The sequence below is a fragment of the Dermacentor andersoni genome, chromosome 10 (genome assembly GCF_023375885.2).
Source record: "Dermacentor andersoni chromosome 10, qqDerAnde1_hic_scaffold, whole genome shotgun sequence".
NCBI lineage: Eukaryota > Metazoa > Arthropoda > Arachnida > Ixodida > Ixodidae > Dermacentor > Dermacentor andersoni.
Window position 1 is genome coordinate 106,230,115 of NC_092823.1, and position 7,843 is coordinate 106,237,957.

At 52.1% G+C, this 7,843-nt stretch overlaps 1 non-coding gene across 1 annotated transcript; it reads right to left on the reverse strand.

The window, feature by feature from the left end:
- Positions 1 to 7,223: 7,223 nt before the first annotated feature.
- On the reverse strand, positions 7,224 to 7,295 carry TRNAE-CUC (transfer RNA glutamic acid (anticodon CUC)). The gene has a single exon. It is a non-coding gene; the product is annotated as a tRNA-Glu (tRNA).
- Between the last annotated feature and the right edge of the window lie 548 nt (positions 7,296 to 7,843).

Here is a 7,843-nt window from a genome sequence, read left to right on the forward strand (position 1 = left end):
GAAGTAGCACATCTTGCGTGGACAGGCCTGCGCGGAAACCGAACATGGTATCCGGCAGGTGTTTGTTATCTTCCAAGTGTCTCTGTAGTCTCGTGTTTATAATTTTTTCGTACACCTTGCCGAGGCAGGACGTGAGCGATATGGGTCTGAGGTTTTCAATTACCAATTTCTTGCCCGGTTTAGGGATCATGATTATTCGTGCGTGTTTCCACATCGCCGGTACCGTACCTTGTTCCCAGTGTTGGTTGAGAAAGGCCGTGAGCGCTGAGGTAGACTTGTCGCTCAGGTTTCCGATCATCGAATTCGTGATTTGGTCCGTGCCCGCCGCTGTGTTACGGATGGTGGCTGCGATTACTGCTCTCAATTCGTTTTCGGTGATAGGTTCGTTCATTAGTGGGTTGGGTTGTCGTGTGTAGGGTGTTCTACATGGTTGTGTGGGAGTGGGATCTCCATAGCACTTGGTTTTGATGGCATCGATGAGGTCTTGTTGGCTGCTTGGGTAGGTGTGTAGTAACCGTTCCAGAGCCCTGTGTCCTTTGGTTTTCGTGGAGTCCAGGATGGCTTTGAGGATGTGCCACGTCTTGGCCGTGTCCAGCGTGCCACCGAAGGAGTCACAGAATCTATACCAGTTCGCTGAGGCGAGTTGCATGGCATATTCTTCTGCTTCCGCTGTTATTTGTGCTATGCGCGTCTTCAGTTTCCTGTTATATTTCTGTTTTTTTCCAGCGGCGAGTAAGGTCCCTTTTGGCATCCCACAGGTGTAGTAAGTGGGGATTCACCTCTGGGGTCTCTTCCGTTCTGGCGATTTCCTTTGTGTGGCGTTATGTCGACGGAGATTGTCGCACCAGTCTTCCAGGTTCGTGATTGTGTCGGCGTCCTGTTCTTGGGCTTCCCTGATTTTTCGCCAGTCAGTAAGTTTAGCTGTGCCGATCTGCCTGCGTAGGCGTCCAGTCTGTAGTGTTATGTTTAGTATGTAGTGATCGCTGCCTAGGTTTTCGAGTGTCTTGAGCCATTCGGCTCGCGTGGTTTGAGTGATGAAGGCGAGGTCGGGAGTGGTGTCGCGTGTTACGCTGTTCCCTTCCCTCGTCTATGTTCGGGTCTGTGATGAGTGTGAGGTGACACTGTTCAATTAGTGTTTGTAGCTGGAGACCCTTCCAATCCTGCCTCTGGTACCCCCATAGCGTGTTCTGAGCGTTGAAGTCACCTATGATGACTAGGGCACTGTCTTTAGCGAGGCGGAGGGTGTCCCCAAAGAGTTTTCCTATGTTTGCCCACCTTTGACTGGGGGGACAACAAATGTTGAGGATGAAGGCGCTCTGTTTCTAGTTGCCTTTGTATATTATTTCGAGAAGTACATGTAGTATGTCCATGTCGTCTATGGGTTTGTGTTGTATGGTTGTGATGTTTCTGTCTACTAGTGTGGCTACCTTCCACTTGTCGTCTTGACTTGTGTGGTATTCTTCGTAGCCATGTAGTGTTAGTCGGGTACCGGGCTCTTGTAGGGCTATGACCCCCGGTGGCTTTGAGGAATGGGCGATCACTTGTGTCAGCAGCCCTTTCTTCCTCCGGTACCCACGGCAGTTCCACTGCCAAATTTCTAAGTTTTCTTTGACTTGCCTGTATCGTCTAGGCATTGTTGGACGTTGTGGTCGGTGATGTTACGATTTGGTTCGGTGCTGCTACAGGTGTGGCCTTGTAAAGGTTCTGTCGTAGCGTCTTCCGTAGTTTTATGGAGTGAAGCTGGTTCCTAAGCTTGCTATCTACAGTGGCTTCCGTGTTTTATTGCTGCATCTGTGCGTTGTATTGCAGTCTGTGTTATTTGTTCCAATTGGGCGCGTGTAGCGTCCATGAAGGCTTCCATCTGGGTGCGGATGGCATCGACATGGGTTTGTAGGTCAATGATGTCCTTGTGCGGAGCCATTTCTTGTGGTATTTGTGAGCTGTATCGCTTGTTTGAGTTGTCTGTTTTCTTGTGTGAGTTTTTGTATCTGTGCGCGCATGGTGGCGAGTTCCTGTTCCAATTTAACAGATGGTGGCGCCTGTGGTTTTATATACGAGGGGGAGGCTACTGCTGCCCAGCTTACCTCGTGTTCTTTGGTGGTAGTCCTCTTGATTGAGGCTTCCTTGGTCTTTCGGTGGTGTTTCTGGGGCCCCTTGTCTTTGAGTGCCGCGGTGGCTGGTGCTGCCTGCTGTCCTTGTTTGGGCGTCGACCGAGATCGCCGTCTGGGCGACCGAAAGTGAGACCGGCGGCGAGAGCAGGAGCGGGACCTGGACCTTGGGTTGGAACCGGACCGGGATGCGTAGATGCTCGGAGACTGAGTAGTCGGAGTCTTCCCGCTCGGAGCTGAAGAATCGCGGGCGAAGGTCAGCCGCCTTGGTCGACTGAGTGACCTTGGTGAGGTGGTGGAGGCAGGCTTCCATATGGGTGGAATGCGCTTGAGCTTATTGTTGCACTTTGTTGCGGCCGTGAGATGGGCCCCTCCGCACAGGGCGCAGTTCGGAACACAAGTGTGTCCGGCGTCTGGGTTAATGTGGTTGCAAACGTTGCACGCACGAACCGTTGGGTTGGGGCAGACGTCTGGTCGGTGTCCGGTGATTCTACAGATGGAGCAGAACTGCCTTGTCGGCTGGTAGTCTCGGCAAGGCATCTCCCCTCCGTAGTAATACACAAATCTAGGCACCTGGGAGTGGAGTAGGGCTGTCTGGGATTGTCCGAGCATACGGGCCCGCACGATGCGGACTCCGTGTGTGCGGACCCGAAGATTCGCCATAAGCTCTTCTTCGCCGGTGCCTGCGTCGATGCCGTGTACGACACCTTTAAGCAGGCCCTCGGGTGTTGATAGATACACCTTCACAGGGTGTGATCGTCCGTGAAAGGTGAGGCTTATAATTTTCATGAGGGTGGCCGCCGCGGCCTCGTGAGGGGTGCTCACGATGATGTTCGAGCCGTGTCGCAGGCGGACGATGAAATCATTCCCCTTGCAGGTCGGCGCACCTCCGGTGGCTCGGACGATCGCCTTGGCCACCTGGTGGGTCTGTAGTTTTCGAACTATGAGGCCCGGGGTCGGGCGGATAATGATTTTCATGTCAGTGTGCGGGAGTGGAGGCGCGCGTCGGCGAGGCCTGCTCCTTGCAGCCGCGTCTTCAGAAATAGGTGTTCCGGCTCCGCGCTCTTCGCAGGTAGCTTGCGACGTGGCTTTCGCGGTGGCGGCTGGCGCCTGGGTTAGAGCTAGCCCTAACGGTGTGGCTTTCGATGGCGGGGTTTGCCCGACTGGGTCTTGCTCACCAGTGGATTGTTTTTGAAGACCGCGTTTCCGATGAAGGGAAACGACCGTTGCTATTGCTAGTGTACTAGAATACACTCTACTATTACCACTTCTCCTACACACCGTGGAGGAAGGAAAATGTTAGGAGAGAGCATTACATCACGCAGCCAGCCTTGGCAAGCGAACGCTCCGGAAGCCAGCCCTTTGCTCAATGGTTGCCCAACACGTGACCTCTTCCGTCGAGACAGGGAGCAAGAATCGAGATTTACTGAGACGTTTGCTTCTCCGTAGATATGCCACTAGCTTTTCTTTCGGTGCGCGCTTGTTCGGCTGCGTTACCATGGCTGTGCCTGCAGAGCGGGAACACGAAAACCCACCGGGCACCTTCACGTGCGATCACGTGTTGGACCGGCAGGCTTGGCTTCAATCACGTCGCGCGATGCGGGGCCCGGAGCTCCTGACCACCTGGGAGGAATGGGAGACCCTGCTGCGCTCGGCGGACCCGGCCAGATAGAAGATCGTCACATTCCCACGTCATGGAACTCCATGAACTCACAAGTGTGTAGTGGGGGACCCTGGGAACTACGGGCCCGAATCCCTTAGTCAAATAAACTTGCTCCTCACTCCTAACTTTCTTCTTCCTCCATGCCTCACACACTGTTGTGGTTGTAGGCCGTAGAGAGGAACTAGGCGTGCAGGGTTTATTTACAGTATTCACATTTTAAACGAGAGACATTCGACAGTCTAGCGTGACTTGCACATGGAGCACGCAAGACGAAGCATACAACATACGAGCACGAAACTCCAAACACTGACGAGCACAGTCACAGAGCACGATGACGAGCACCTCCTAGCAGTCGGCAAATAGCCGCTTTAAACACTCCGTTCTCCCTAAATCCGTAGGTGAGGAAAACGGCTGTCCAATCGGACTGTCCATAGTCGTTGGGCCGTAGTCGACCAACACCCTCTAGAGAACTTACTAGAGGTGTTGAGTCGACCCGACTTGGAGGAGAGCTCACACACACGCGTACGCACTTTGGATTCCCAGAACCCGAGTTGAGCGCGTCACCGTAGCCAGGTGGTCACGCCTGACCCCAGCCGGCGCCTCGAAATTCCGGAGCTGGCTTCCTGTAGTCGCCACGAGTGTCAGCAGTCTGTGACGAATCCTGGGGCCCACGCACCGCAAAGCACCCTTTTATTAGGGTAGCTCTTCTTGCTGCAGAGACCATCTAGACCCGGCAAATTAACCACCAATACACGGGACGCCAAACGTGGCCAGCCCTACTGCCGTCGCCGATTCTCCGAACGAGGCGCATGGTGGAGTAACGCTGCCGTAGTCTCCAGTTCTCCGAAGGGCGCTACCACCGCGGATCGATCGAAGCACCTGCAGCGGGCTGAGATAGTTTTGCAGAGCACTACCCCTGCAGGCCGATCATAACACACACACATATAGATACGCCGCAGCCAGCGCCGAGTCGTGCAAAAATACGGTAGCCAAAGAAAACAACTGGCTTTAAGCACAGAACAGCAAATGGCACTGGATGATTCTGCATTCCAGATAAATTATTGCAGCAACATGTCCGCGCGGAAAACCGCAAGGTGTAAACAGCTATAGCACAAAGTTATCAAAAACATGAAACCACAAAATTTCAATAAAATATAGAAGTCACTTTAACATGCATATCACCTTTTAATAACTCGTGCCAGGTGTAACTTTTTATTTACACTCGGCACGAGTTATAAAATGGGCCCATGTTGTAAATGCAAAACGCTTTTGCCTACAAAACATCGAGAAGCAGGATCGGTGCTCAGCCTGATTCTAACGTGGTCACATTTTCCTAGTTCTCCTACGGGTTTTTGTAATCGGTCATTCCCATTTACACTTACTGCTGCCAGGACCCTTTCATCTTGATGTCTTATAGCCTTCCGACGTCTTTCATTGGTGTGCAAGTGCCTGAAAGCACTTAAAGACAGACAGGAGTAATGAACATTTTCACAGCTTGCACGGTAGCTAATATGCATGCCCAGAGTGCTTCGTGCGGCATGCTAACTACGGTCCTGTATGCATAGTTGAGATGCAACCTGGCTCGCGACTGTCACTATGGTTCGTACTCTTCGCTGAAACGCTTACGCCACTGCCAGTGTTGCCAATTTAGCTGTTTTCTAGCTAGATCTAGCAACTTTATTGGACTCGACTAGCCACCAAAAATTTAATTTAGCTACAAGTAGCAGTTCTAGCTCCTTTATTCAAACTCTAGCTCCAAATGTAGCTATTTTAGGGAAGTCAAGCTTTAGCATAGCGAAATTTCGGAATAACTATCCGGATGTGAAGAGATACTTGCCCATGCGAGCGAAACGAGAACAAGGTGAAAGCCGGAGCCGTTTTGCTCATCGTCTTGAATTTCCATCTCCCGCATTCCGCGTGCTTTTGCCACAGATATGCTACACATGAAATAACTTGCGTAACGTAAGTACACATAAATAACAGCGCAATCTAGTAGCTTTCCAAGACACAAACCGGACCAAGATAGATCGCGTCTCGAGAGAAACAAGGAAATCGTTGGAAAGACAGGGGAAGAGGCAATACAAAGGCAAGTGCTGGCCCGCCAAAAAGATTCCCCCCTACCTTACACGGTTCGGTCAGGGCTGGGCACCATTCGCAGGACTTTCGCCCCTACTGCAAACGGATCTGCCTCGTTGCGTCACCGGGGTAAAGAGCGCGTGAACAAAAGAGGGGCGATGCGGCTTCTGGCGGGTGTCGCTTATCGCACGGGGGCACCGATGAGCATCGAATCAATGCTCGCGACACAATCGTGCATGTGCGCACGCATGCGTCGGCATTACTATTACTCAAACGCCACGTGACCACAGCACGAGCCTCGGACAATTAGAGTTTCTGCGCGGCGACCGAGAGGCCCCCCGCATGCGATTCCCTCCGCGAATTACTCGCGCCGAGCGGATGGAAGAGGGACCGCCGGCATCGGGATATGTGTGACGCTTCCAACTACAAGCAGCACCATCTGGCTTTAATCCGGTTTCCATTCACTGTGACAAATTCAAACCCACAAGAGGCGCCATTATCGTTAGCGAAAGCACGGCGTGCTGAGGCCGCTTTCACGGGCGGGAGTTGGTGCTTCTACTCTTATCATGTACCAACCCAATTCCAACTGTCTCGCTATCACGGCCGGTCGTGTGCAGACAGAAGGCACTGGTAGAAATTCATGCCGAAGATTGTACGAATTCCCGGGTACAGCAGAAACGTCCGAGGGAAGGTGGGGGGATTTTCGGGTTTGTTGTTGTGATTTATTGTGTTTCTGGGTTATTTGTTCGTTATTCCTTGTCCGGTGCACTGTCATTTGTTGGCGCTGCGACCGTTTTCATGCGCAGTAAGCATTTTACGCCAGTGTCAAAGAAATCAGCGCATTAGCTAGAGCCATGCGAGCGTACTGCGTGAACCTTGTGTTCGAAACAAATTTGCTAGCGTAAGCGAAGCCGTAGCAAAAACGAGCATTTATCTACAGGGATGGAAACTCATTTTAGTATTGCTTTACTGTAAGCGTTCAATGAAAATTGGAATTTGTTACACTCTCGGTGAGCGCAGATCCTAATTTCCCGCTGTCCGCCGTGGTCATAGCGCACCTTTACGTGTTCCGACACACTGTTACACTATCGCGACGCAACTAGACGTGTCAACACCTTGTCCGGAGGCGTGGCATCGAGGCGGGAGAAGTTTTCTGCACATTTACTCACCCCCCCCCCCCCCACACACACAGACACACTGCTATCTGCGCATGCGCCGCGTTGTTATAGCGACGGAGGCGCGAGGTCGGCGGCGGAAGGCAGAACGGCGAGAGCGACAGTTTCGCTCACCGCCGGCCTAACCTAACCTGGTACCCCGTCAATACGTACTATAGAAAGTAATAAAAAGAAATAGAAATAAGCGCAAAAAAAAATACTTTCCGACACCGGGAATCGAACCCGGGCCTCCTGGGTGAGAGCCAGGTATCCTAACCACTAGACCATGCCGGAGACAAGTTGCGCAGTGTTATAGACGCTTCAGATAGGATAACAGTGCCTTAGAATAGAAGGCGGCACATGCGCAGAGAGCAGCAAGGGCGAGATTAGGTGCAAAAAAACCTCTGGTAGTGTTCCTGTTAGAGGGACCTAGACAATGGTCGTGTGGATCGAACGGCGCTCTCCCGCCGAGGTAGAGTATAGTAGAATTCTAGTACTCCAGCTGAGGTGCCGCGTGTGGAAAAACTTGTGGGAGGGCGCTGGGAGCGAACTGGATTGGGGCGGATACGCGCTTCGCGGCATATTCAACTTAATTTCGCTGCGGACGGAGAGAGATTGCGCGCGCACGCTCTTGCAATGGTGCTTTACTTCAACCACGACTTTATAAAGACACATTTTTGCTACGTATACATACATGAGACATGGTTTATACAACATGACGCCTTCAATTTTGCTGTCATCAAATGCGTCGTCTGCTAGCGAGCGCGCGTTTGTTGTGCGGACGCACTTCTCGCAAAAAATCTGTGTTTTTTTTATGGTTTATTCGCTCTGGTGAGCCTCCG